At 38.7% G+C, this 26,234-nt stretch overlaps 1 pseudogene; it reads left to right on the top strand.

The window, feature by feature from the left end:
* Positions 1-1,505: 1,505 nt before the first annotated feature.
* The window catches only part of LOC103702624, a 40,938-nt pseudogene continuing 16,209 nt past the window's right edge, over positions 1,506-26,234 (top strand).

The raw sequence follows: 26,234 nt of genomic DNA on the forward strand, positions 1-26,234 counted from the left end.
ATACTGAGGAACCTGCGACAGGAATCCCTAAAATGGCGGATACATCATCCAACGTGATAGTGATCTCGCCAAATGGTATATGGAAGGTGTTCGTCTCGGGCTGCCATCTCTCTACGAAGCCCGAAATCAGAATCTTATCGATGAATCGATAAGAGCACTGTACTAACTCTACGAGGCCCGACTGCCTCAATAGTGCTCTGAACCTGGTATTTGGTTGGTTTGAAGACCACCACTTCCATTCACCAACCTTGGCAGTATGGTTCATGCACTTTAGTGGAGCTCGTTCCTGTAATATAAATGTATAATTACTACTACTTTATAAAACATCAATAAACAAAATATAATGCTATAACAAATAAACAATACCTGTTGCCTCCAGATGGAAGCTGCTATATGCGTCCTGAAACTGATCAGGACGGACTCATCCTCTGGACCTCCTGGACATGGTCCAACGGACTCATCGTCTTCGCCCCTAGCGGGCATATCATCATGCTCTGACTCAGGAGAGTCCGATGGCATATGAGCAGGCTCGGGAGAAGCAATCCTAGCACGACGTCTCCTAGCTGACGCCGTAGGTCTAACTCTGGCGGGACGGGGATCCATGTCTGAAAATATAGAAATTCAATGTTAGGCTATATCAAAGAAAATAATTCAATTGCATACATAAATGTTCGGCACAAAATTCAGCACGGCACGCGATTTGGCACCAGAAGCCTTCTGTTCGGCTGCACAGTGCCGAACAGAAGGCTTCTGTTCGGCTGCACAGAGCCGAACAGAAGGCTTCTGTTCGGCTGCTCAGAGCCGGACAGAACCATTCTGTTCGGCACCGTGCAGCCGAACAGAAGGCTTCTGTTCGGCACCGTGCAGCCGAACAGAAGGCTTCTGTTCGGCACCGTGCAGCCGAACAGAAGGCTTCTGTTCGGTTGAGTGTTGCCGAACAGAGGGCTTCTGTTCGGCACTGTTCAGCCGAACAGAAGGGTTCTGTTCGGCGATCCAGTGCCGAACGGAGCACTGGAGGCGGGGGGGCGGGGAGCTACCTCGACGTGGTCGTGGAGGCGCCGGCGAGGTGCTCGTTGCTCGGGAGATGGCCGGGGAGGTGGTTCCGGGAGAATGCCGGCGACGAGAGGGAGAAGGGGAGAATGCCGGCGACGAGAGGGAGAAGGGGGAACGGGGGGTTTTGGGCGAGGGAGAAGGGGGAGACGGAGGGGGTTTGGCCGCCGGCGAGGTGCTTGAGGTGCTTGAGGCGAAGTTTTTTGGGCGGAAGGGAGAAGCCGGCTGGAGTGGAGTTTTGGAGGGGAAGAGCGGGGTTTGGGGGGGGGGGGTTGGGGGGTGTAGAGAGCAATTTAGGTGAGGGGGTGGGGAGGGTGAAGGGTAATTTAGGATTTTTTAATTTTTTAGGGGTGTCCTTAGCAAATGGGGGGGTGTAGAGAGTATTTAATTTTTTTTTAATTTTTGGGGGGTGTCCTGAGCAATCGGGGGGGTGTATTTAGAACTACCCGAATCCCACCTATCCTGTCTCGTGACCCAACTCCAGGAGCTACTCCTCTCCCACACTGTCCTCGTCGTTCTTTAGTCTTCTCCTCTTCCTCCTTCCTAAATTCCTCTGCCTGCCACCGAAACCACCATGTAGTTCTCTCTCTCTCTCCTTCTACCCTTGTCTCGATGCAATGTTCCAATAAAACGCTAGATTTCTCTCTCCACTTTCAATTCTTGAATTGTTGTTTCCTTCGGGAGCCCGAGCGGTAGAGAACGGATCTCGTCTCCCGTTTTTCTTGATTTGATTTCAATTATAATTTCGTCTTTACATGTAAGTAAAACTCTCCAGTTCTTTTACTTTGATGCTGTTCTTTCTTTCGTTTTCTCTTGAATTTCTGATCGAATTTTTTGGTCTTTCAATTCTAGAATTGTTGTGTTCCTTCGGGAGACCGAGCGGTAGAGGGCGGATCTCGTCTCCCCGTTTTTCTTGATTTGATTTCAATTATAATTTCCTCTTCACACGTAAGTAAAAATCTCCAGTTCTTTTACTTTGATGCTGTTCTTTCTTTCGTTTTCTCTTGAATTTCTGATCGAATTGTTTGGTCTTCGATACGTTTAATTAAAAGAGGGGTCGGTTTCTGGAAATGAGGTCGGCGATCTTCTTGGATTTCTTCGGTTTCTTGAATTTCTTGCATTTCTTTGATTTCTTGAACTCGTGTGAGGAAATGAGGTTGGTAGGTGGCATGGTTTAATGTGGCGTTTATTACAAGCAAGAAGGTGGTTGGGGACTGATACCTCTGAGAGTTTTCTTAAGATTCATCACATGGCGTGTATTACAACCAAGAAGGTGGTTGGGGACTGATACCTCTGAGATTTTTTTAAGATTCATCTTGGTAGGGTAACTATCTGACTGATACATCCGTATGAAATGTATCCCTTTGATTCCTACTCAGAATCTAGTAATCTAGACAGAAAAACTGTTTCACGGTCTTCATTTGTCGCTGGAGTATGTAACTGTGCAAGTATATTTTGCAATTTTGAATAGTTCCTTAGTTCTATATAAGTCCCAAGATTTTTTCGGCGAATAACTGATGTGGAACTAAACACACACTTGTATGGGTCCTCACATACTCCCCCCGTTTGTTTAAGATTCAGCATCCTTGTCAGGCTAAGGATCTAAATCTATCCAAATCTAATCACAAACACCACGATCGGCCCATGGTCAACCTCATTGAGCCCATGCTGTGGCGTCTTCTAGTCCACATGGGCCATAGGCTGGGTCTGCTCTGATACCATTTGCAACAACCTAGGACTTCACCCAAAATGGCTAGCCGAAATGTATTTTTTGAGTTCCTCAGTCTTGTATAAGTATCCAAGATCTTTCAAGCAAATAATCGATTTGGGACTAAACACACGTTCGCATGGGTCCTCACAATATCCATGCGCAATTGTTTTTAGCTTATCTTTTTTTGTTGCCTTGCCACTTGTCTGCATCAATATAGTTATCCTTCCTATGCTTTTATTACATTTCTGAACCCTCCTCATGAACCCTTGGGGTGGTGTTGGTGCTAAATTTTCATGTCTATGTTTTTCAAAAACTATGTCATGAAATTTCCTTCTTGCAGATCTGTTCGTATCTTACATTATTAACAGTTGTGGGCTACCATGTTCTTATCAGATGATACTAAACATAAGACTAGATTTCTTCTGGGAAAGAGGCAAACACCTGTTAACTTGGCAGAAGGACATTTAATTTAAATACCTTTATGGATCAAAGCTTGAGATATAGTGTTGTCATAAATCAGAAATAGACTTTAAGTAAAGAAAGACAGAGGGAATAAGGAGTAACACTAAGTAAAGGAGCTGCAGTTGTTGTCAGCAGGGTATGTGGCACTCCACAAGTTGAGTAGTGCTGAGCCATATGGAGATGTTTTAAGTAATACGATTCTGGGATCAGGTTCTGATCCTCTGACCCACAGATCTTGCACAAATTAAAAATGATATGTGAAGAAGACTGTCAATTGTGTATGAATTTGTGTAGAACATGTGAAGTATCATAAACAATCAGTGGGCGATCAGGATAGAATGATGCGCAAGAATCTAGACTAAAAAGAAAGCATGAGATATTCATCGGTTATGTGGATTTGTACAGAGGATGGTAGATGACAAGTTCTTAGGATAAAAACGTCTATGATTTATGATGGGTTGCTCTAGAGTCTAGGCTCTAGAGTTCAGTGTTCACAGCAAAATGTAATAACAAAGGCTATGGATATGATGAAGGCAGAAGCATTGGACATATTAAGGAGATTCTAAAGAATGTTTTGTGAAGCTGCTATTGGTATTTTCTACAACTGTATTGCTAGCTTAGTAATGGTAGAAATGCATCTTAATGTTGCTAGACGGGCTTTATGTCATTGAACAGCATGTTGATAAAGGCCATTTTTTTTTCTATTAGTTATTTTTTAAAATACTTAAATTGAACAGAGTAAACAAGATGTTAAACACATTATGAGATAAGCAACAAAGATTTTCTTTAAGTGTTAAAGAAGCATAATCTTAGTTAAGAATTCTAATTAGACCTTGGTACTCAGAGTCTTCCACTTGCGATAGTGCACCGACTTCCATATTTGGCCAAAAGCACAAGGGATAAGTAAAGCTGCAACAACAAAAAACACATGCTATAAATGAGTATGACACATGCATGTGTATGCAATTCAAATCTTTAAACAGGAAAAATGTAAGAGATATTGTAATAGATATCTGATATGAACTCCAAATCTGCCCCTAATTTGCCATTGGATCTGGTTATGACAACGTTGATGGGCCAAATTCTGAAGGGAAAAACTTACTAGAATACTGACTAATGTGGGTAATAGAATGATTATGGTTTCTTTTTGAAAAGAAATGTCTAGACAGGACAAGGCTTTTTTGGCCCCCATTTAGATGTGTGAAGGGCTTCCTAGACCAAGGTTAAAAATATGAGCACTACTACTGATCATGTGTCAATGATGACCGCTCAGTTCACTCAGGATGAGGCTATTTGGGATTGGTGCCAAACACAGTGGGGTCGGTGGTGTCGTTGGGGGGCCCACTTGTGCATAGCCAATAATCGGCTTCCATATCCCCTATTGAACTGAGTGGTGATCAACAGTGGGTTATCTATTTGGTAATGCTTCCTATATCGATTAAATGCTGCTCCCTTGCGGTATTGGGTACTGTATGATAGTGATTAAGTTATATTAGTTGGTGCTGGCATGGCAGCCAACACATTCTTTTTCTCTCTTTTGTACCACTGCAAAGGATGTCCAAAGTACACTTCTTCACCGATCCATTTTAGTATGGTTGGTATAGGCTGGTACAAACTGGTACCTATATCGTTGCCCTAAACCCATGAACGTTCTAAATTAAAATAATGATGAAAGAAGTTCCTTGGAGAAGGGTGCTCAGTTACATCGCTTCACTCCCTGATAATGAAAGGGCTGGTACATGCAGCTTCAACTAAATCTTGCCATTCAAATGGAAATCTCTACACTCTCTGTCTTAGGCAAGTTCCCTTTCTCTAGTCTTTTTCTTAGTTTAACTATCTTGAACTAAAATCAATGAGGGATATAGCCACAGATCAGTGGGATACAACCATAGATCAGAGCAGGTTTTCATCATGCACACAAGGTTGCATCTATATACACATCCTTTTTGCTTAAAATGTGGGCGTACATGTATTCTGGTTTAATCAACAGGTTGATGCATGTTCATGTGGATTTGAATAGCCATGTGTATCAGGAGAAGCTTATCAAATATTGGTTAACTTGAGTAATATATGATTTATCTTATGGAAGCTTGGAGATAATGCCATATTTAGCGGGTGATACTTTATCATTTAGCCTCAGTATCATAAAGTGTGATAAACATGTTAGATTAGAGTAGACCATTTTGGATTAGCCCATTTTGGAGGAGCCCATAATTTAGAGGCCTAGACAAATAGTATTTATTTGCAATTAATAATTAGTGGTTGTTAAGATGTAATTATATGTTCATAAATGTGGAATATATCTTTTAGAGTTTCTAGGCATATTGATTACGGTTCATGCATGTGTCTCTTATTTGTGAAAATAATTACTGTTTGTCTTTTAGAAAGTTATGACGTATTAGTTACAGAATAGAAAGTGTCATGTGTTATTTATATAAAGTAATGTCGTAAAGAATGAAGAATTGGATTGTTTGAGTTATTTCTATTTGAATTTAGTGTCAGATTCCCGTTGATATCTCTACTTGCTTCTCCTCTATCCTAATCTCTTCCCCCTCTTTTGTTTAACCCCCTAATATTTCCGGTGTCATAGTGATTCTGATATTATGTATTAATATTATTTTCTTCATTTTTTTCTTGATATACCCTTTGCTAAATTATATTATGTTTTGTGATTTGTTAGGAGTGATCTACATGACCATAGGGATATATATCTCATTTTTCTGTTTTTTTTTTCCATCTCTGCTGCTGTAGGGCCAAACATGGGTGTGGCTCTTTGGTGGTCTCTTTCTTCTTCATATTTGCAGCAGTTGGATGCTAGGAGCAAATTTCATCACTAATTGATTTTATCGTTAGGGTTGTTTCATTTTCAAATTATGCCTTCGCTACAATTGTTGCAGTTAACCGAGCATGGCCGCAAACTTTTGGCTGCAAGGAGGTACATGAAATGGCTCTGTTCTGTTTTTGCTTGTTTTGTACCTCCATGTATAGATGCTTAATGCTACTATGTTAAATCAGTACAATGGACTGTAGGATTACAGATATGGTTCAACACATGACTATAAGCTTTAGTTAACTTATTTCTATTGATTAGAATTTAAAATGCTAAGACCTCTCTTTGTGTTTGGCTACGACTGGCACATACTTGACAAGTGGGCTTGATTTTAATGCAACTGTACTTATATATTCTTGCTACAAGAGTTAGCATGCTGACTCTGGGATTTTGGATCATAATAACCTGTGTTAGTTTAAAACCGTTAATGTGTTACTAAAAGTTCCCTCGATGGGTTAGTGAAGTACGAAGCTATTTATACTCCAATCTACTTGGTCTCCACTCTCCAGTGTTTGTTAGAAACTATTGCCTGTGATTGCCCATTAATTTATGCATCAGTTGAACTAGCAAAGACTGGAAGGACCAACCTTCTCCCATCGTTTTTATTGTGAACTACAAACATAGGATTTTCTCCAACAAATCCGCTGTGCATCTCAAAATTCATTGACAAATTCATGATCCAATTCAAAGTTCTTAAGGTCTGGTGTTAAGGCAGGTCCATGGGACTTGGTGATGAAATTTTTTACAGAGGTTCATTCAATCTTTCTCCTTGATTTTTGATCTCATTTCCTCACCATTTTCAAATACTATCACTCTGCACTTATTGGACAATCAAGTGGCTATGATCAATATTATGCTAACAAATGCAATGGTATGATGTCATGAAGACAGTGGAAGAGAAAATAAATAGAAGGAAAATTTTAGTTTTTACCATGATGAAGTTATAACTGAGTTTACTCAAACCCATTATGTTTGAGCCCAGCTAAATTAAATCTTTTTGAGACTGACCTATCTGCTCTAGTCTGACCATATGTAACCAAGCTAAATTAATTAAACCCATTTTAGCTTGGACCTTGACATGAGCTGGTAATAAGTTTAGGTTTGTTTCTGTAGCTGATTTGGGTAAACCAGTGACTAGCCTTATTTTGTTTCACGCAACAAGTGCAACAGGACTCGGCTACTGCGCACACACACACATATATTGATAGCTGATTTACATTCTGACTTATTTGGCCTTATGTACATAGTTTTCTGTACATGTTGATGTATGCTTAAATGAATTATATTTTAAACATGCGAAAACAATGAATTTAGGGCATCTAGGGCATGCATTAATTTTATCTATATTATTGTGCTGTTTTGGTTGAAATAAATGCTTTGTAAGTTCTTCAAGACCATGGCTATAAAGACCACTATTAAGTTCTTCATCTATGGTGATGAGACAAAGCATCCCATGCATTAGAGTGTTCACAAGATCAAAATCATGCCTCCTAACCTTGTGCTGACGAGCCAAAGGTAATCATGTAGTTAATACATTAGGGAGTTCAATTCAAAGAAGGTTGAATTATTTTCTCTCTTTATGGTGTCTAATTTTCTGCCACTGGTTATTAGTTGTGCGTGTCCCCAAAGGGAAGTTATCATGATAAAGAAAATGTACGATGGGGCGGAAGGATGGATTTGCTGTATGATAAGGAACTTGATCCTTGCCAATCAACGGCCATGGGTCTTCTTAAAATCATGAACCACTCATTGGTTTCATTGAAAAGTTTTACTTGCTAATGTGGAGGCTTTGTTACATTTTGGGTTGCTCTTGGTTATAGTTCTGCTTTATAGCAATAAAGATTATGTAATGTATAGTTGTTATTATGTCTTGCATCTATGCTCCTCGGTGTCATGTTAGAGACTACATCTTGTATCCCTAACTTAAATAGTTCTAATTTATTAATATGGAAAGATAAATTTATCTTCACACAGGATGCATGGCTTTAGATTTGGTGCTTTGTGAGGTCAAACCAGCTGTTCCCACAGATTCATATATGTTAGAGTGAAGGCTAAGTATGAGCGATGGAAACAATCTCTTCAATTAAGCATACTACTCATACAAATCCACATTTCTTGGAATATTAAGAATTTTATCCCTGATAACCCAACTACCAGGGTTTTCCTAAACATTGGAAGAACTCTTTGTCAACTTGGATAAAGCTTTAGCCAACAACCTGATGTTGGGCTCTCATTGATGAAATATTATGGAAGTAGTGGTGTGGTTGAGCACGTCATTAAGATGAAAGATGTAACTTGCCCAACTCAAGTCTCTTGAGATTGACTTGTCAGAAGCAGTTTTTGTCCAATTTGTTCTCAATTATTTGCTAAAAGAGTATGGACCTTCCAAGATTCATTGCAACACACAAAAGGAAAAAGTACTCAATGGACCAACTCTTGACGTTGCATGTTTAGGAGGAGAGGTTAACATGTGAGAATCTAGAAAGCATCCACCTAGTATCTCATAAAACAAATAAACTGCCAATCAAGGTCATCAATCTCGATACCTAGTACCGTATCAGAATCTCACCAATCTCGGTACCGATGCGTACCGGCCCGTACCGACCGGTACCGACCCATACCGACTTGGTACCGGCCCGTACCGAACCGGTACCGGCCCGAACCTACCAGTCCGTACTGGCTCCAATTTTTTTTGGTTTTTAGCCCAATGGGTACAGTACCGGTTCGGCTCGGTTTGGTTCGGCACCGTACCAGTACCGATGCCCACCGGTACGTCGGTACAGTCGGTACTGCGTACCTTGGGCACACCCATACCGAAACAATCCTTTAATAATTTTTCTTACTTTTTATTTCGATACGCCTTAGTATAGGTCGGTATGCCTTGGTACAGGACAGTATAGCTCGGTATGGGACGGTATGGGGCTTGTACTGACCCAAATTTGGATTTCGTATCGGCTTCCATCCGGTACACCAATGTCCTTGGACTCGGCGCTTATTATAAACTACTGTATGTGATTATGCATTCACACTTGAGATGAACTAGTCTCCTCTTCTTGCATTTATTGTCAACTGTGAATGTAGGATTTTCTTCACCAAATATTCTGTGTATCTCAAAATTTTCTTATGAATTCCCAACCTAAAATTCTTAAAAAGAAAGGATCAATAACTTAAATTGTTGTTAGAATATGTGTCACCGATCTCCATTTTTAAGCAAATGTCACAACTCACGGCACTTGTTATTCGATATTGTGAATTTATATTCTACTCCATTTTGTGTCATGGAAAGCTTGGTAGATTGGTAAGGAGATTAGTAATATGTCATAATCTTACATATTGTTAGAATTTAGCTATCTGTCTAATCTAATCTGGGTGTGTACATATCTCTGTTTGTCTGCCTGTCTCCCTGTCTATCTGTTTGTGCATATCTTTTTTTCTCTCTTTGTCAATGTATACATTAACAGCTATAATTCTATATATATCTTCATATGTTTCAAAGCACCTGAGAGGATGATTTGATGGCCCCTACATCCTTTTAATACACTCAATATTGTTAACAGCAAGCAGTTTGACTATGTTTTGATCTTTTTGTTGCAAAGAAAATTATTGAGACTAAGATATGGTATTTTGCCAACAGGAGAACACTTGCAGTTGTCACTGGTGTCCTCATGGCTGGTGGAACTGTTGCGTATGTACAACTACGTCTGAGGAGCAGGTCCATGAGGTCAGATTCCTCTGTTAGTAACCCAGCATCTGGTGATAGTAAAGAGAACTTAATTCAAGATGGTGTAAATGTGAATTCAATTAAGAGAGCAACATTGAAAAGAGGGGGACTAAGGTCTCTACATGTTCTATCTGCAATCCTGCTCTCACAAATGGGTCCAATGGGCATGCGGAATCTTCTAGCTTTAGTAGTTACAGCGGTAAGCCTCTTTTTTCTCTTCTTACCTTTCCTCTTTTACATACATGATTCATCTTTTTTTAAAAATTTTCTTGGAAATGTTCACTTGGCCATACTTCTTTTGGCATATGGCTTAATTAATTTCACATGCTTGTAGTGATGGTTATAAACTTATAATTATGTTATGCTAGTAATATGAAAAAAATAGTATGTAGAACCATATCTGTAGTTATAAAAGAAGGCATTCTAATCTGGTTTTTATCCAAAATGTATCTTAGGGACTGTTGACTTGCTTCCGTTATCTTTGGAGAGTGGCAAGTAGCTAGGGATGGTTTTAAGGAATTTGTGCACATGGTGTGAAGTTGGTGTGCATGCACCATTGGATGAAACAACAAGAATGTGGAACTTGTTTATTTTGTTTTCCTCCTAAATATGGTCTGCTTTCTTATCAAGAGGTGGGTAGGGAATTAGGGACTTACATGTTACCAAGAAATTCTTTTATTTAGGTTATTATTTTTGCCAGTAATATCCATTGAATGTAACAATGCTAGTGTTGCTAATCATCTTCTTGTTCACTGTAGAGTTTTCTATTTTTGATTTGGAGCTAGGTTCGTCAGTCCACTATCGGAGATTGTATCGGCCGGCTACCGGTTTAGTACGGTATTGAAAGTACCATACTGAGCCGAGGTGTACTAGAGATGAAGGATTGAGAGAAGAGGAGGGGAGAGAGGGAGAAAACCCTAACCCTAACCCTAGAAGGAGGAGAACCAAGAATGGGAAGAGAAGACGGAGGGGAGAAAGAGGGAGAGGGAGAGGGAGAGGGAAAGAGGGAAAGGGGAGAGAGGGAGAAGGAGAGGGAGGGAGAATGAGAGAGGCATACAGGGCATTGGCATTGATTGATGGCAATGATGTTAGCATGGGGTACTGGTGGAGCCTCCGATGACGGCTTGGAGGGGCTTTGGAGCTCCGGTTCATAGCGGAAGGAGGGGGGGGGGGGGGAGAATGAAGCCACGAAGGGGTCGAGGCACCTTGGGGGTTTTGAAGGCCGAACCGTCCCAACTAGCCGAGCTATCTTGGTTCTTGGCCAGTTCAGTATGGTCCAAACCATCCAGTTCGGGACGCTTTGGGGAACCCTGATTTGGAGCCACTTAAATTTGTTGAATCTGTTGGGGTTTATCCAAAAAATCAAGGGTTCTTAGTAGCGAACCAGTTGTTCTTGTAAGATTCTCTAGATCATCTATACTTTGGAAGTAACTTTAATAAATTGAAGAGAAACAAAAAGTAGGCATTGTATGATGTTATTGCCATTTTGCCAGGATCTGTTGTATTACCATCTGTGCGCTTAATTCTCTTGGGTGACTTAACTTGAATGTGGATATTCTTACTTCTGTATTTATGCAACACCTAGATTACCGTAAGCTGGATGTTACAATCAAATATAATATTTATTGCAGGTTTTGCGAACTGCCTTAAGCAACAGATTGGCAAAAGTGCAGGGTTTCTTATTTCGAGCTGCTTTTCTTCGGCGCCTACCATCTTTTTTTCGCCTGATATTTGAAAATCTGCTCTTATGTTTTCTCCAGTCCGGTTTGTTTTCTACTTCAAAGTACCTAACAGGTGTTTTAGGCCTGCAGTTTAGAGAAATCCTAACAGACCTCATACATGCTGATTATTTTGAGGTAAATGCCGCTGAAATACACAGCTTGCTTGTTCTTATTTGATCACTAAGGTTGATGCAATTCTTGTTTTTTTCTTTAATTTAAGCACTTGTTTTTTTCTAGTTTGATTTAGAATTATCAAATCCAATATATCTTGAGTTCCTTAGATTCATGGATAAGATTTCATTTAGAAGTTTCTGCTGAATAATTTCTTTTACCATATAACTACATCTAGTTGCGAGTATTTGGCAGTCAGATGGACAGCAAATATTCCTGATCTGTCTTATAAAGTTGGAACCCACAATTTGTACAAGGGAACAGATTATGAAAATCATAAATTAAAGCAGCACATGAGTTGAGGGCTAAGACCTGAAAAGCAATTCTAAATGTTGGTGTCTGATGAGTTCCACCCATTGACTGGAAATGATGGTGAAGAGGGAACGATATTAGTTGCACAGAGACTGACTGGAATTCCAACAGGACTCAGTGGAGGGTACAATATTTTTTTATGGTACCCTTGGATCCAAGTGGCAGGAGTGAAACTGCAGAATGGACTAGTTTCAATGTCATAATCAAGGAATCTTGCTTCTTGGAGACTATAGATGCTGCAAGATTTGTCTAAAATGGCAAGTTTATGATCATGCTGCTTCTTGACGTCTCAATGAACATAACTGGATACATGTGGTGCTTACAAATAGTATATCTTAGTTTGCACTGAGATGTGTTGTATTACAAATTGTCAAACATTTAACCAAAAAGAGTACACAATCAACTAACTATTGATGATTTCTGAGTTTATGGTTAATTCTTAAAATTGGGCCAAGGAGATCCTTGGTACAGTTAGTTAGAGAAACTGGGCTTTACTTACACAATTACAAAAAGTAGGCTTTTGGGTGTAGCAAAATGGGTGGAAAGAAAATATAAGGGAAAAGTGGAAAAATTGAAAGAAAAATATGATGTATCATATTGTTCAAAGCAGGGTCCGTTGTACCGACCGTACCGGTGGGTGCTTCCGAACCGGTACCACTGGTTCGGCTTGGTTTACACATCCAAAAGTCCCAAAAAATTTGAAACCGGTACGGGCCGGTATGGTCGGCCGATACCGACCGATACGGGCCGGTACTGACCAGTACCGATTTTTAACGCCGAACCGGATTGGTCAGAGCCCGTACCGAAACCAGTACCGATTTTTAACACCGAACTGGACTGGTCAGAGCCGGTATCGGTTCGGTACGGGCTGAATCGGCCGGTACGGGCCGATTTAGCATTCTTTGGTTCAAATTTCAAAGTAAGGTATGTTGTCTCGGTACTGGGCCTGTACTGGTGCTACACTATCACTTTGTCAGCATGGTATGGTTTGGGACCGGTTCGGTGTCTGAGTGTCGGTATGCCTCTCGTACCATATACGGGTACCGAACTAGTACGGTATGGTATACCCCGTACTGTCCAGTTCGGTATGGTACGGTGAACTTAGGATCAAAGGAATTTATTGGGTGCAAAGTTTAAGAATAGAGAAAATTTAAGAAATATCAAGGGGTTTCCATTCTCATTGTTGAGGAACAACGCCAAGAAAAGAAAAGGCAGAAGCTATTACAAAAAAAGTATATATGAAACATAAATCCTTATCAGCTTTAAATCATTACATGCATTCCAGAATTTGATCCGATAATTTCAGGGGAAAAATTTAAATATAACTCTTTTGTCAAATGTATATATATATGTACATTTGTCCTGAAGATTATGCATCACTGCTGCTGGATTTGTTTTTCTCTATGCAGTCAAATGATAAACTCAGTAAAACTGTTCATCACTATACGTAAAATCTTTCTTCATTTGCATTCATGATCGCCCAAAAATTATTTTTGCTGTTGAATATGCTAACTATTTCCTCTTTTTAAGATCTTATAGGTTTATTTACTATCAAATTGACCCAAATATTTTCAGTAATAGATAGGTCTCTAAGGTCAGTAAACAAAGAGTACCTGTACTTTGTGAATAAGTTCATTATATGGTCTAATGTTGTGTCTTCTTGAAGGCATGCCAAATTGAATAGAGTCAAACTTGTTTCACACATGTACCAGAAGATTTTCCATGAACCATGGCTTCAGATGAAATCCATTTGCATTTTGCCCAAAAGTTCCACAAATAGATGTAGCCACTGTACATATACTACCAGCAAAGAATTCTTCGGTTTTGCTTATTTATGATTTCCATATGCTGCCTGTTTTATGATATCCTGATTTTAGCTTCCTTCTATTAAGATATATTCGATTGTTTTCCACCAGTTGGTGTTTGCTTCCTTAATTGGGTTGAAACATGATATAATGCTGAAGTTTAGATCTTATTCATCTTGACAATGTTGGTTCTTCCAGCTGCTGTACAGAATCAAATCTACAATGTGCTTTCACACCCATGAACTGGCACATGGTCACCGCTGTTTTTTTGATGGTTGAGATTTGAGAATAGCCATTTCTATCTTTTGAACACTACTTGAAGTGATGCAGCAATGAATTTCTGCTCAGTCTTATATACAGCTTACAAAATCCAAGCACAAGGAAATTGACTTTCCTATATTTGCTTGAGTTTATAGTTATGCCTTTTAGCTAACTACTGGATCCCAAAAGCTTAAGCTGTCGGGGAAAGGGTCAACAATGTATATGAAGCCTTAACCTCCTGCCTGCACTCCCCTTCCCCTCCGCCTGAGTTTCTCTTGGGGGTGTTCTTCCAGCTTGTCTCATGTGTGGCATGGGCCTAAGCATAAAGGAGTTAAGAATGATTCAGGATAACAACTGGAGTCAAGTCAATACATGGTTAAAGATGACATACTTGTGAATTTAAAAAAAAAAAAACTGACTTGGAGAGCCAATAACCTCCAGCGCTGATACCATTTTAACCGATCATTGAACCCCAAAAGCTTAAGCTGTCAAGGAGGAGGTCAACAATCAGAGCTAACAATGGCTATCCTACAATGTGTATCATGGACCTTAAATGTCTTATATCAAGAAACACACTTCAACAAAAAAACAAGAATGATACAGATAATGAGACCTCATATTATAAATTTGTGGATATTGAATTCAAAGCGAGGGTCATTCTAAATTTCACGCCTTATTATTACCATGGATTTAAGAGAACTCTGTGCCAATATGTGCTGTACTAACATGGAACTAGAATCCTGCACTCACGAGCAATGGTACCTTTTTTATGTTGTTAAAATTGACAAGGCACGAGATTCATGTGTCAGCATTATCATGCCACATCACATGCTGTGCTGGCTCATGGGTACAGATACCATTTCTGTATTCTTGTTTATTATTGGCTGGTTGTTCTTCTTTAGTTTCCATAGCTTTGTGAACTCTAAACAATGAAAAGAAATGTCCTGTCCTTCTGGATTTTAGCTTTTCATCAGGTTTTTCAGTATTTATGATATCAATCTTTCTAGATTTTTATGTTTGTCGATAAGAAGAAAAGTGTCCACAGGTTTGTTGCATTAGCATTATTGTTTAAGGAGTTTTCGTTCTTAGGGATTTGTTTGTTCTTTGCAATGCTATATATAGGTACTGATTTAGGCATTGCCAAAGGTTTCACCATTGCATTTTTTGGAGGAAGGTAGATTTTGTTTTGTTTTGTTTGTTGCTGCATGAATTTGGGGGCCTTTGTGTGACTTTCTTTGATGGGGCTTTCATATTAAAATCAATGGGCTTCAGTCATGCCATCCAAAATTGCTTGAGTTTGGAGCATTCTTATGACTGATGTTCCTTCTATATGCCAAGTGTGCAAGCAATTCAAGAGGGGTCAAATTTTGGTCCTTTTTTTTTAAAATGTGAAAAGAGATATTTAAGCATGTAAAGTAGACGCTTAAGAGGATTTTACTTTTATTTCAAGAACGTTAATCCTTTTTTAAAAATTTACTCTTTCTTGACCCCTTTTGCCTGAGTTGTTGCAGATGTTATTGCATGGGTGGGGGATTCTTTTGAGTTTTGATGCTTAAGAGAATTTCAATTTTATGTCCAGAAGTTTAATCCTTTTTTTCTTTTAGTTTACTCTTTCTTGACCCCCTTTACCTGACTTATTGAAGAGTTTATTGCATGGATGGGGAGTCTTTGTGATTGTAGTTTCTTGCATGTCACATTAGTGGGCGTCTCAGTTGCGGGTGGTCATGTTAATGGTTTTTCTTCACTCTTAAGACAATGATGCATTGATAATAAGATTTCAGAAGAAACTGTTCATCTGTTTTAGGCATTTTGATTGCTGAGATATTTTGGTTTGTTGTTGTGCTCTTGGTGCTGGCTATTGGCCACCTCAAATTTCAGGGTACCAGACAGGCTCATTTCTTTGCTTTTATACTTGAGCATATTTATGAATCAGTGAAGAACCTGAATTTTACTTTTAAAAAAATGTACTTAAAATCATGTTCTCAAGTGCCATCTATTCTGGTTCATGTCAATTTGCACGTACCTTATGGGGCCATTATTTGCACTTCGTATGGGTAAGTATAGCATCTATTTAACTCTTTTTTTTATTTTTTTAACTTAGCTATGATTAAACAAGTAATACGCAGAATTGCCAATCCAAATATGAAATTCAGTCACTTCTGTCTTCAATGGTTAAATGCTGGAATGTGATATGTAACTGGAGCTTTTTTCTTTTAAAACACCAGTTCAACGTTTTTCAGCTTATCTATTTTATGCCATTTAAACTCTTGGAATCATATTCTATCAATAAAATTAACATGCATGTCCTTTTTGTCAATCCTTTTTTATGTACTCTATTAAATGTTACTTTCATCATCTTGCGACAGAAGTGACTTCTCTTTTGGAAGGAATTAGGTTATACGGCATTTATATATTACATTTTGCACTTAATGTATGATAAACACCAATCCTTCATCACTTCTGTAATGGCTTGCATATGAGACTGTGCGAGCAGAGGTTGTTTGAGTAGAGGAACTTTTGGTTTGCTCATCTATCACTAGATATCCACTATAACTTCACATTCTTCTGTTGTTATATATAACATGGCTGATTGTCTTTGAATTATGTTTCTTATATTATTCATTTAGCTGCAACTTATGTTGGATGGTGATATTATGTGTTATCTAACTATTTAGCTCAAAAGCATGACTGATTCATCCATCTTTTGGATACAGAATATGGTGTACTACAAAATATCACATGTTGACGGTCGAATAACCAATCCAGAACAGCGGATTGTTAGTGATATACCAAGGTTCTGTTCAGAACTGAGTGACCTTATACAGGATGATCTCACTGCAGTTACTGATGGCGTGCTATATACTTATCGCCTTTGTTCTTATGCAAGTCCAAAATATGTGTTTTGGATGCTGGTAACCAATTTATTTTTTTGTCTTCTTGTAGTAGATGATAAGTTTTTTGGCTATAAGCCTGTACATTGTTGCAAGCTATATTTTCCCGCATCATAATATATTACTGTACTACTTGGATAACAACCTTTTGCTTTACAGGCGTACGTGGTTGGAGCAGGGGCTATGATTAGAAATTTCTCTCCTTCATTTGGGAAGTTAATGTCCAAAGAGCAACAACTGGAAGGGGATTTTCGACACCTTCACTCACGGTTAAGAACCCATGCTGAAAGTGTAGCATTTTATGGGGGAGAGAAAAGGGAAGCATCCCACATTCAGCTGCAGTTTGAGGGTCTTATTAGGCACTTGAACCTTGTTCTTCATGACACTTGGTGGTTTGGAATGATTCAAGACCTCCTCTTGAAATACCTTGGTGCTACGGTAGCAGTTGTCCTAATTATTGAGCCTTTTTTCGCTGGCAATCTTCGATCTGATGCGTCAATGTTAGGAAGAGCAGAAATGTTGAGTAATCTGCGTTATCATACAAGTGTTATAATATCTCTGTTCCAGTCTCTTGCGAGTCTTTCTACCAGTTTTCGACGGCTGAATCGTCTCAGGTTATTTCTCAATCCATTATATTAGACCTAGGAAAAGAAATAATTGTTCCTCGTACAATGGGGCACCATTTGTTTCATTTTGGTTCTTTTTTTTTTTTAACTTTTTTGCTAATTGATTACTTGAGTGAATAATGATATGTTTTCAAGACAATGATGGGTGTATGGTGGTGGTATTAATATCCATATGTTTTTGGTGTCGAGGAGGCTGGATAGTTGTGAGGTCTGGTCAGATCTGCCCTCCTTCCGCTCCTTTCTCCTCTCTCTCTCTCCCCTCCCCTCTCCTCCTTTCTCTTTTCCTTAATCTATCTGCTCGTACGGTCCCCTCATGACTAAGCCAAGGAGTGGAGTTTGGCCCCACACTGCTCTCTTTCTCTTCTTTATTTCAAAATCAAACGGTCCAGTTTGGTTATGCATGGTACTAGCCAGTCCCGACCAGTTTTGGCTAGGATAAGCAGGACCATGGAATGCCGTACCGGCCGGTACGTACCGGTCCAGTCCTAGACCGGTACCGGAACCACAAGAAAACCGGCATCTCCGATTTTCTTGTGCGAACCGGCCGGATTTTTTTTTTTTTTTATGAACCACAGCGCGAGGCGCTGTGGTTTTGGCTCGCGGTACCGGGCCGGTACTGTACCGATACCGGCCGGTACGTACCGGTCCGGCCCGCCACCGGTACGCCGACCGGTACCGGTACGGCGGACCTTGAGCAGGACAACTGGGCATATTAATGGAAAGGTGTTTTGCAGGTGTCTCTGTTCCCAGTTTCCTGTTGGAATGACATCGTACTAATGGTACTGTCCTGTTTTAGCATGACCTAAATCCTTTGGCCAAATTAAGCTTAACTGTCTATATAATAAGGGAGCCTTGTGTCCACCAAATGAGTCAAGAACTTAACAAAAGGGAGAGCTGGACTCCGATCTGGCCTATTCTTTGGAAAAGACTGCCTTTTGGCTGTCAGATGAGCCAAAGGGCTCATTGATAAAGGAGAATGGGTACTAATCTGGCCAATTCTTTCAGAGGACTACAATACCATTGGATGAACCAGATGGTCATCCTGCATAAGGAAAGCATGTTGAATCCAATACATTCATTTAGGAATAAGCAACTTAGTGCTGTTAGATGGGTTGCATCATGACCAGAGGATTGGCACTCCAATCCTTTTTTGGAGTAAATTGTGTGACCCCAACAGAATTAAGCAAAATATTGCATGAACATTAGCACCTGGACTGACTTTTGTATTTCATATGAGGAAAGGTAGAAGAGCAGGCCATTTTATGTAAACTTAAACACTGAACTGCAAATATGTCCAGGTGGTTCAACTAGTAATAGGTTTTGAGGTTCAATTCACTAAAACAGAGTTTAAATGATGGCAAATCCTTCGGTATTTGTTCTATCCAAGAAGTTTTAAAGGTCATGTAGAAGCAGTATGGTTGCCTACTTTTGCTGAAATTATGAGAAGGAAACCTATTGCAACTTAAAATTGTGTCATGTCTTGCGGATATGATCTTTAGCAAATTGTGAATTCTGCAACTCCAGAAATTATTGTCTTGTACTCAAGATTTAGTTGTACCTGTGGCAATGGAAGATAATCTTTGCTGCATAGGTCACAGATTTGTGTGCTGGTCTTACTGTACTATAATTATTTGAGTGTAGCATGGCCTTGATTCTCTATTAGATAACATTTATAGGAGTACCTAGAGCAAATTTTGGCTAAGAAGAACAACTGAAACTGCACCTTTTTATTGCTTTGGTTGTAAAGACCTAATTTTGATGGCTTCTATGTGGTCTTTGATATTTACTTCAATAATATATCTGAGAAAGGTCTCTTCTCCAGATTATCTTATTCCTCTTCTTAAACAACATATTCCTTCAATTTCGGTAAACAAAATTATTCATCAGGTTTTTTATTTTTTTAGAGGGTTATTGAATTTTTGTCACTCTCTTCAAGAAAAGTAATGCCATTGATGTCCTTTCCAGCAAACTATGGAAACCTGATACCATTTATTAGATGTTGACAGACTCCCAACATATCATCCTTTCTTATACGTTATACGTGCCATGCATAGCCTTTTTTCTCAACCAAGAGAACTCCAGCCAGCATTTCTTTAAATGAAAAAATTACCTTCCAAATCCAACTGAATGATGCCATTGATGTTCTTGCCAGCATGCTGGAAAACCTGATACCATTTATTACACGTCAGACAGAGTCCTCACTTATCTTCCTTTCTGATATGTTATGTTGGTCATGTACAGCCATCATTCTCAACCAAGAGGGCTCCAGCCAACATTTCCTTTAGTGAAAAATCGGCCTCCAAGTCCGGTCGCTTGCTCCTGTGCCTTCTGATAAGATGTTTTGTACAATTCATATCTGGAGCAATCATTTAAGGGTTCTTCTATGTTAGTGTAATGACAGCATCTCAAGTTTATGCTTTGTATGACACTTGTTAACCATTGTTTCCTCTGGAATCCTCATAGTAGGAAGGACATATCATACTTCCATTCTTTGCTTTGCCTTTCATCTTATTATTAGAATTTCATCTTTTAGTATACTCCCTTGATCGTTTAAACATCTCTCCCATTCTTTTCCTGAAATCAACCATTTTATCCCAATGTTCCTAGCAATATCTTTTCTTTTCTTTTTTCTCTGTATATGTATATGTTTGCCATTCATGTTTATGTACACATCTGCATCTATTCAGACGTGTGTTGGTGAGGGTGTGCACATATATGAAAGATTGCTTGCAATCCTCCGATCTCAACACCAGGTAGCAGAATGGACTTAATGAACTGTAAAGTCATTATATTTCTGATACAGACCTTAACACTGCTGTATCTTTTATTTTCATTCTACAGTTTTCTGGGTTTAAATGTCAGATTTAAGGCATTGTATCAATTTAATTTGCTCATTGTTCGATGATGGGTTCTAGTCGGGTATTTCATTCACATTTTGTATAATCTTAGATTACTCTTTTGTATACATTGAGCCACTTGCTTTCCTTGTGCATGACTTGTTCTGAGCATCTAATTACTGTTTAATAGCATGTGGTAGGCTTGTTAGGTCATGCTGAACTACCTTTCAAAAGTTCCCCAATATCCGGAGTTTTATTTATAGTTATCCCTTATACTTATCGAACACTATTTTGTTTTCTTTTCTATTACAGTGGTTATGCTGACCGGATTCACGAACTAGTGTTCATATCAAGAGAGCTGTCTAGTCATGTCACATCTTCAGTTCAAAAAAAATGCTAGTAGTAATTATATTACTGAAGCAAGTTACATTGAATTTGCAGGGGTCAAGGTACTTCAATTTCACTAGGAATTTTACATATTTACTTGAAATTATGCTTTGTAATCTACCTTTGATACTAAAATCAAGTGTTTCCAGGTAATTACACCAAGAGGAAATGTATTGGTGGACAATTTGTGTCTTAAGGTAGAATCAGGTTCAAATCTTCTTATCACAGGTACTCTGCCAATTACTTACTATCTTCTGTCATGATGTATGATCAAGGATTTCTAAAACTAAAGTTTGCCACAGCGAGTTTTCACTTCACAACCAATCTGATTGTTTAAATTTTTCTTGCATATGTTTTATACGGCTGAGCAATATATGATGAATAAAAGAATTTTGGTTTTGTTATCCTCTGTCACATCATCTTCAAGTGTTTGTATTTGCTGTTTAGTAATTTAAGGTTCATGTTTCGAGTGTTATTGATGATTCAGAAGATTTACACAGAAATGACATTGTTAAAATCTAGTGTAGAATAGACCAGTGCTTAGAAGATTATAACTCGTACAAAATAAAAATGCTTGTGGAGTCTGTTAGGTTGGAAGAAGTTTCTGAGATTGCTGGATAATAAAAACTAAACAGTTCTCCATCTTTGCTGCTTGACATATAAATTGTACAGATGCATAGAGTTACTATCACGCAAGTTGAGTTTCTTGAAACTTCTTTGCCTATATTTTAGTTGGCACTAGGCAGTTTTCGCTTTATTGTTTTGTGACTTTTGTCCTTGTCAGATTAGAGCGTCAGACCCAATTCTAATCATATGCCCACTTTATCTCTAGTTTCAACTATCAGAGCCTAATTCACCTTTTTTTCTCTTTCTCCGTAGTTGGATCTATGCCTCTTGAAATCTGATAACACCTTTCACACATATATTTTATTTATTTATTTATTATTAAGTGCATTTCACTCGTTGAGCCTGTGCTAACAAATTTCTAATGAGGACCTGTCTTTCAAATTCAGATCATATAATTGATGAAGTCAATTGTACTAATGGAGTGTTTTAACTTTTAACAGTATATTTTCATATGATTTTGTAAATTTTCTTCTTTTTCTCATTGTTCAATTGATTCTCTCCTTTGCTACAAAAGAAAAGGATGAATTATTTGTCAGTGTATACTGATAAGTTTCACATTATGTACTGCTATTTTCAAATTATATGTGTAAATATTCCTGTATATGCCTCTAAGTTCAGACAAGTTACTTTCTTGGTTGGCTTCATACTCAAAAATATCTAGTCTGGATAGCGACTTGAATGTTTAGAAGATAAGCTTATGGTATTCCGCACAGAATAGAGATTAGACAAAGGTAATGAAGTAGATTACAATCAAGCAATGAGCAGAATGCCTTCACTCTATCTCCTTCCCTTTTTCCGGAATAAGTTGAATTACCAGAATGCCTTCTATTGCTTAATAAAAAGAAAAAGGAACCATTTAGCATAATAACCAACAGGAATTGGTCTAGCTGGTTGGTACCCTCTACTTTTGGGTTGAGGCCCCAAGTTGAAAGTTCAAACCCAGGTGGTGGCATGTTACCAATCATTCTCAAAGAGGAACAACCTGGCATTCTTTATTTCGACAAAAAAAAAGGATTAGAATTTTTGTTTATTTAAAAGACTTACCAAATTCTGGTGGTAGTTGTGCACTCCTATCACTTTCAATTGCATCTGCAATCCTAATTAATTTCCTTTCCCTCTACAATATCAGGTGTATCTGACATGGGCTATCAGATGTAAGTAAATGCATATCTTATATTTTTATTAATGCTTATTTTTTCCTTCTATTTCCTTTTCAGGTCCAAATGGAAGTGGAAAAAGTTCCTTGTTTCGGGTTCTTGGAGGACTTTGGCCACTGGTTTCTGGCTACATTGTAAAACCTGGATTGGATCCGATCTGAATAAGGGAGATCTTTTATGTGCCACAACGACGCATATACAGCTGTTGGAACGCTTCATGACCAGTTGATTTATCCTCTTACAGCAAATCAGCTGACTGAACCACTTACCCTTCATGGAATGGTTGAGCTGTTGAAAAATGTAATAGCATTTGCATTGCGAACTTATCCATATAATAGAGTAGATTGTTTATTGATTGAGAGAAACTAAGTGAACCACTGTTCAATTGGCAGGTTGACCTCGAATATTTGCTTGATCGTTATCCCTTAGAAAAGGAAATAAACTGGGGTGATGAACTTTCCCTTGGTGAGCAACAGAGGCTAGGAATGGCCAGACTGTTCTATCATAAGCCAAATTTGCTATTCTTGATGAATGTACTAGTGCTGTCACAACGACATGGAGGAAAGATTCTGTGCTAAGGTTCGAGAAATGGGGACATCATGTATTACTATTTCACATCGACCTGCATTAGTTGTATTTCATGATATAATTCTATCTTTGGATGGGGAAGGAGGGTGGAATGTTCATGTCAAAAGGTTACTATTCATAATTTGTTGTTTTTTTTCTTTTGTTTCTGTATAGAATTTCCACACATTGCAAACTCTTCTTTCTGGTAATGCAGGGATGATTCTTCTGTTCCTACTGAAATAGGTTCCAATTTGTCAAAATCATCTGAGACTGATCGTCATAGTGATGCACTAGCTGTTCTGAGAGCTTTGCTACTACTGGAGAGGTAATATATTTTATTATTTCTTGGCACCTTACATATAAAATGTGCTGAAACTTTGCTGTTCTCATTGGTATTTTTTTATGGCATATCATTGGAAGAAGAATGCATTCTTGAAAGCCAGAGTGCATTCTTATTCAACAGAGCTGATAGCATCATCTCCTGAGTTAGATGACAACATTCCATTGCCCCCTGTTCCACAATTGAAAAAATGCTTCAAGAACATTGCCTTTAAGAGTTGCAATGATGTTTAAAATATTGTAATCATCTTCTACCTGAAGAGTTTTATCTTACTGAAGCTTTTTTGTATTTTTGTAGTATTGCTAATCGCTAGTAGCTTTAGTGTAACATCAGGAGTTAAGAAAACTGGATGCTATTGCAAAAAGGTTCTTTTGAAACATATAATTCACTGTTAGTTGGAGATGAGTTTAGAGTTTGGTCATTATCTGTTTGTGATTTCCTTTTTGGCTGCTTTTTTCTAGGTCCCAACACTTCTTGATAGACAAGGTGCGCAATTTTTTGCGGTTGCTCTACTTGTTGTCTCTAGGACATGGATCACAGACCGTATAGCTACTCTAAATGGTAGGATTAATTTCTCATCATGAATTTGTCATGTGAAAGACTAAGCGAATTCTTAAGATGCATCTACTGTATCTTACAGGAACTAGTGTTAAGTATGTATTGGAGCAAGATAAGGCTGCTTTATTCGATTAACTGGCATGAGTGTTCTTCAGAGTGCTGCATCTTCTATTGTTGCACCTACACTAAGGTATATACTAACCAGCCAATGAAGAGAATTAGTTGGAATATTTATGAGATAACATTTTTTTTTTATGAATATTTAGTTGGAATATATTATCTTTTATTTTTTTTTTGATCTACACTAAGGTATATACTTTTTTTCCTATTCAACCAATTTGCAGCTCTATTGCTTATGCAATTAATATAAAGTATAAACAGTTTTGATTTGGCTTCCACATATTAGCTCATTCCCATTGCTTTATATTATTAAGCCTGATATGTTGCTGACACTTTCCTTATCAGTCTAATCTTTTGGGTTCAATTGGTTAGTTAACGTGGTACCGGAGCTCAGGTTTGCTCATGGTCCACTGGTTAGAATGACCTCCAATCTAGTCTTCATATGCATGATCTAATCTACACATGAGGAGAGTGTTAAGCTTGATATACATTGTTGACTCTTTCCCTATGAACCTAAGCTTTTAGGGTTAATCGGTTAACATGTGTGAATTTCTGACTTCTAAGAGCATAGGATTGGCCAATGCTATGTGGCAATATGTACATATTGGTATTGTGAGCTGTTTGGTAAGGGCGCCGACAGTTGAGCTTTTCCTAATTGAAGTCAGGCTTATGCCCTAACAGTTGGTCTTTGATTAAACTTTTTCCTTAAGATTATCTTGGCTTGGATATGCCTCTAACCAACTGATACTTAACTTCTTAGGTACATATTCATATTTCAGAACATGGTCTGTTGTGCCGGTACCTGGGCACTCGACCGGTTGCCTGGCAGCACGGGTCGGTATATGGTCTGCAGATGTTGTGTCGGGCCTGTACCGACACAATAGAGGAGGCAGGGGAGAGGGCAAATGAGAGAGAGAAGGGGGAGAGAGGGAGGGAGGCCGTCGGAGGCCGGCGCCTGGGCAGCAAGCGGAGGCCTGGCTATTCTCCTGTTTCATTCGAAACAGAGGTCCGACCGCTAAAAAGTTTCCACGATTTTTAAGCGAAGTGCCGACCTCTGCCGGCCTCCCTCCCTCTCCTCCCGCTCGCCTCTTTTTCTCTCTTTCTTTCTTCTCCCCCTCCGGCAACGGGTTTTATTTCCGTTGCCGGAACTGTCCCCGGTCTGCCGCTGGGACGTCTCGGTACGATTAGAGTCGCCCGGTTCGGGACGGTTCTGCCGACCTTGTTTCAGATGCTCAGGAAAAAAAAATCCATACATAATACCTGGCCATATATATTGTGCTTGTCTATGGTTTCATGATCTAGTTGTAACAATGTATTAGTAATATAATTTCTCAATCTTTGCTAGGGCTTCTTATACTAATTGAGTCACTTCTAAGGCTCAGATTTAGCAAGCAAATCCAAATCTATGCTATATCTTGCCTAACAATAAGTCAAAGAAGCTTGCTTATTGAAACCCTTATTTAACAAGTGATCGAAAATAGGCTTTCAGTATCTATTATGCAAGGTGTCCTAAGGTTTCAAAATTAGTTTATAAAAATTATACATCAAGTGGATATGAGGGCATTTGTGGTTTAGGCAGACCATTGGATAAATGCATTTAGGGAAGATGTTTTATTGCTACCTTCTATTCAGAAGAGATATTGCAGTTGAAGCCTTCATTGGTCCATGCTTATTGGATGTACATGGCCTTCTGGTATAAATTTTAAGAACAAACATTTTCTATAAGATGCCTTATGTGTTTGACTCCTTTGTCCACGTTTACTTACTGCAACTTCATATTTGAGTTGCCTTTATGTCCGCTTATTTACTAGCACAATCATGTCACTTTATTTTGTGTATAATGTTTTTTGTTTGTGTAAACTGATACTGACATAGAACCTGACATTTCTGTTCAAGTGTATGGACACATCAGTTTATGAGCTTATCTGAAGTTGCCTTGTGGATTCCTTATGTTCATCACACAATTAGACATAATTCTTGTTAAGTACATCTTTGGCCCTAAACAAGTAGAAATCAACCTCTCCTCAAAATATTAGTGGCAGAGGCAGATCATATGGTTTTATTCAGAATCTTCTGGTTA

The sequence above is a fragment of the Phoenix dactylifera genome, chromosome 1 (assembly GCF_009389715.1).
Source record: "Phoenix dactylifera cultivar Barhee BC4 chromosome 1, palm_55x_up_171113_PBpolish2nd_filt_p, whole genome shotgun sequence".
Taxonomy (NCBI): Eukaryota; Viridiplantae; Streptophyta; class Magnoliopsida; order Arecales; family Arecaceae; genus Phoenix; species Phoenix dactylifera.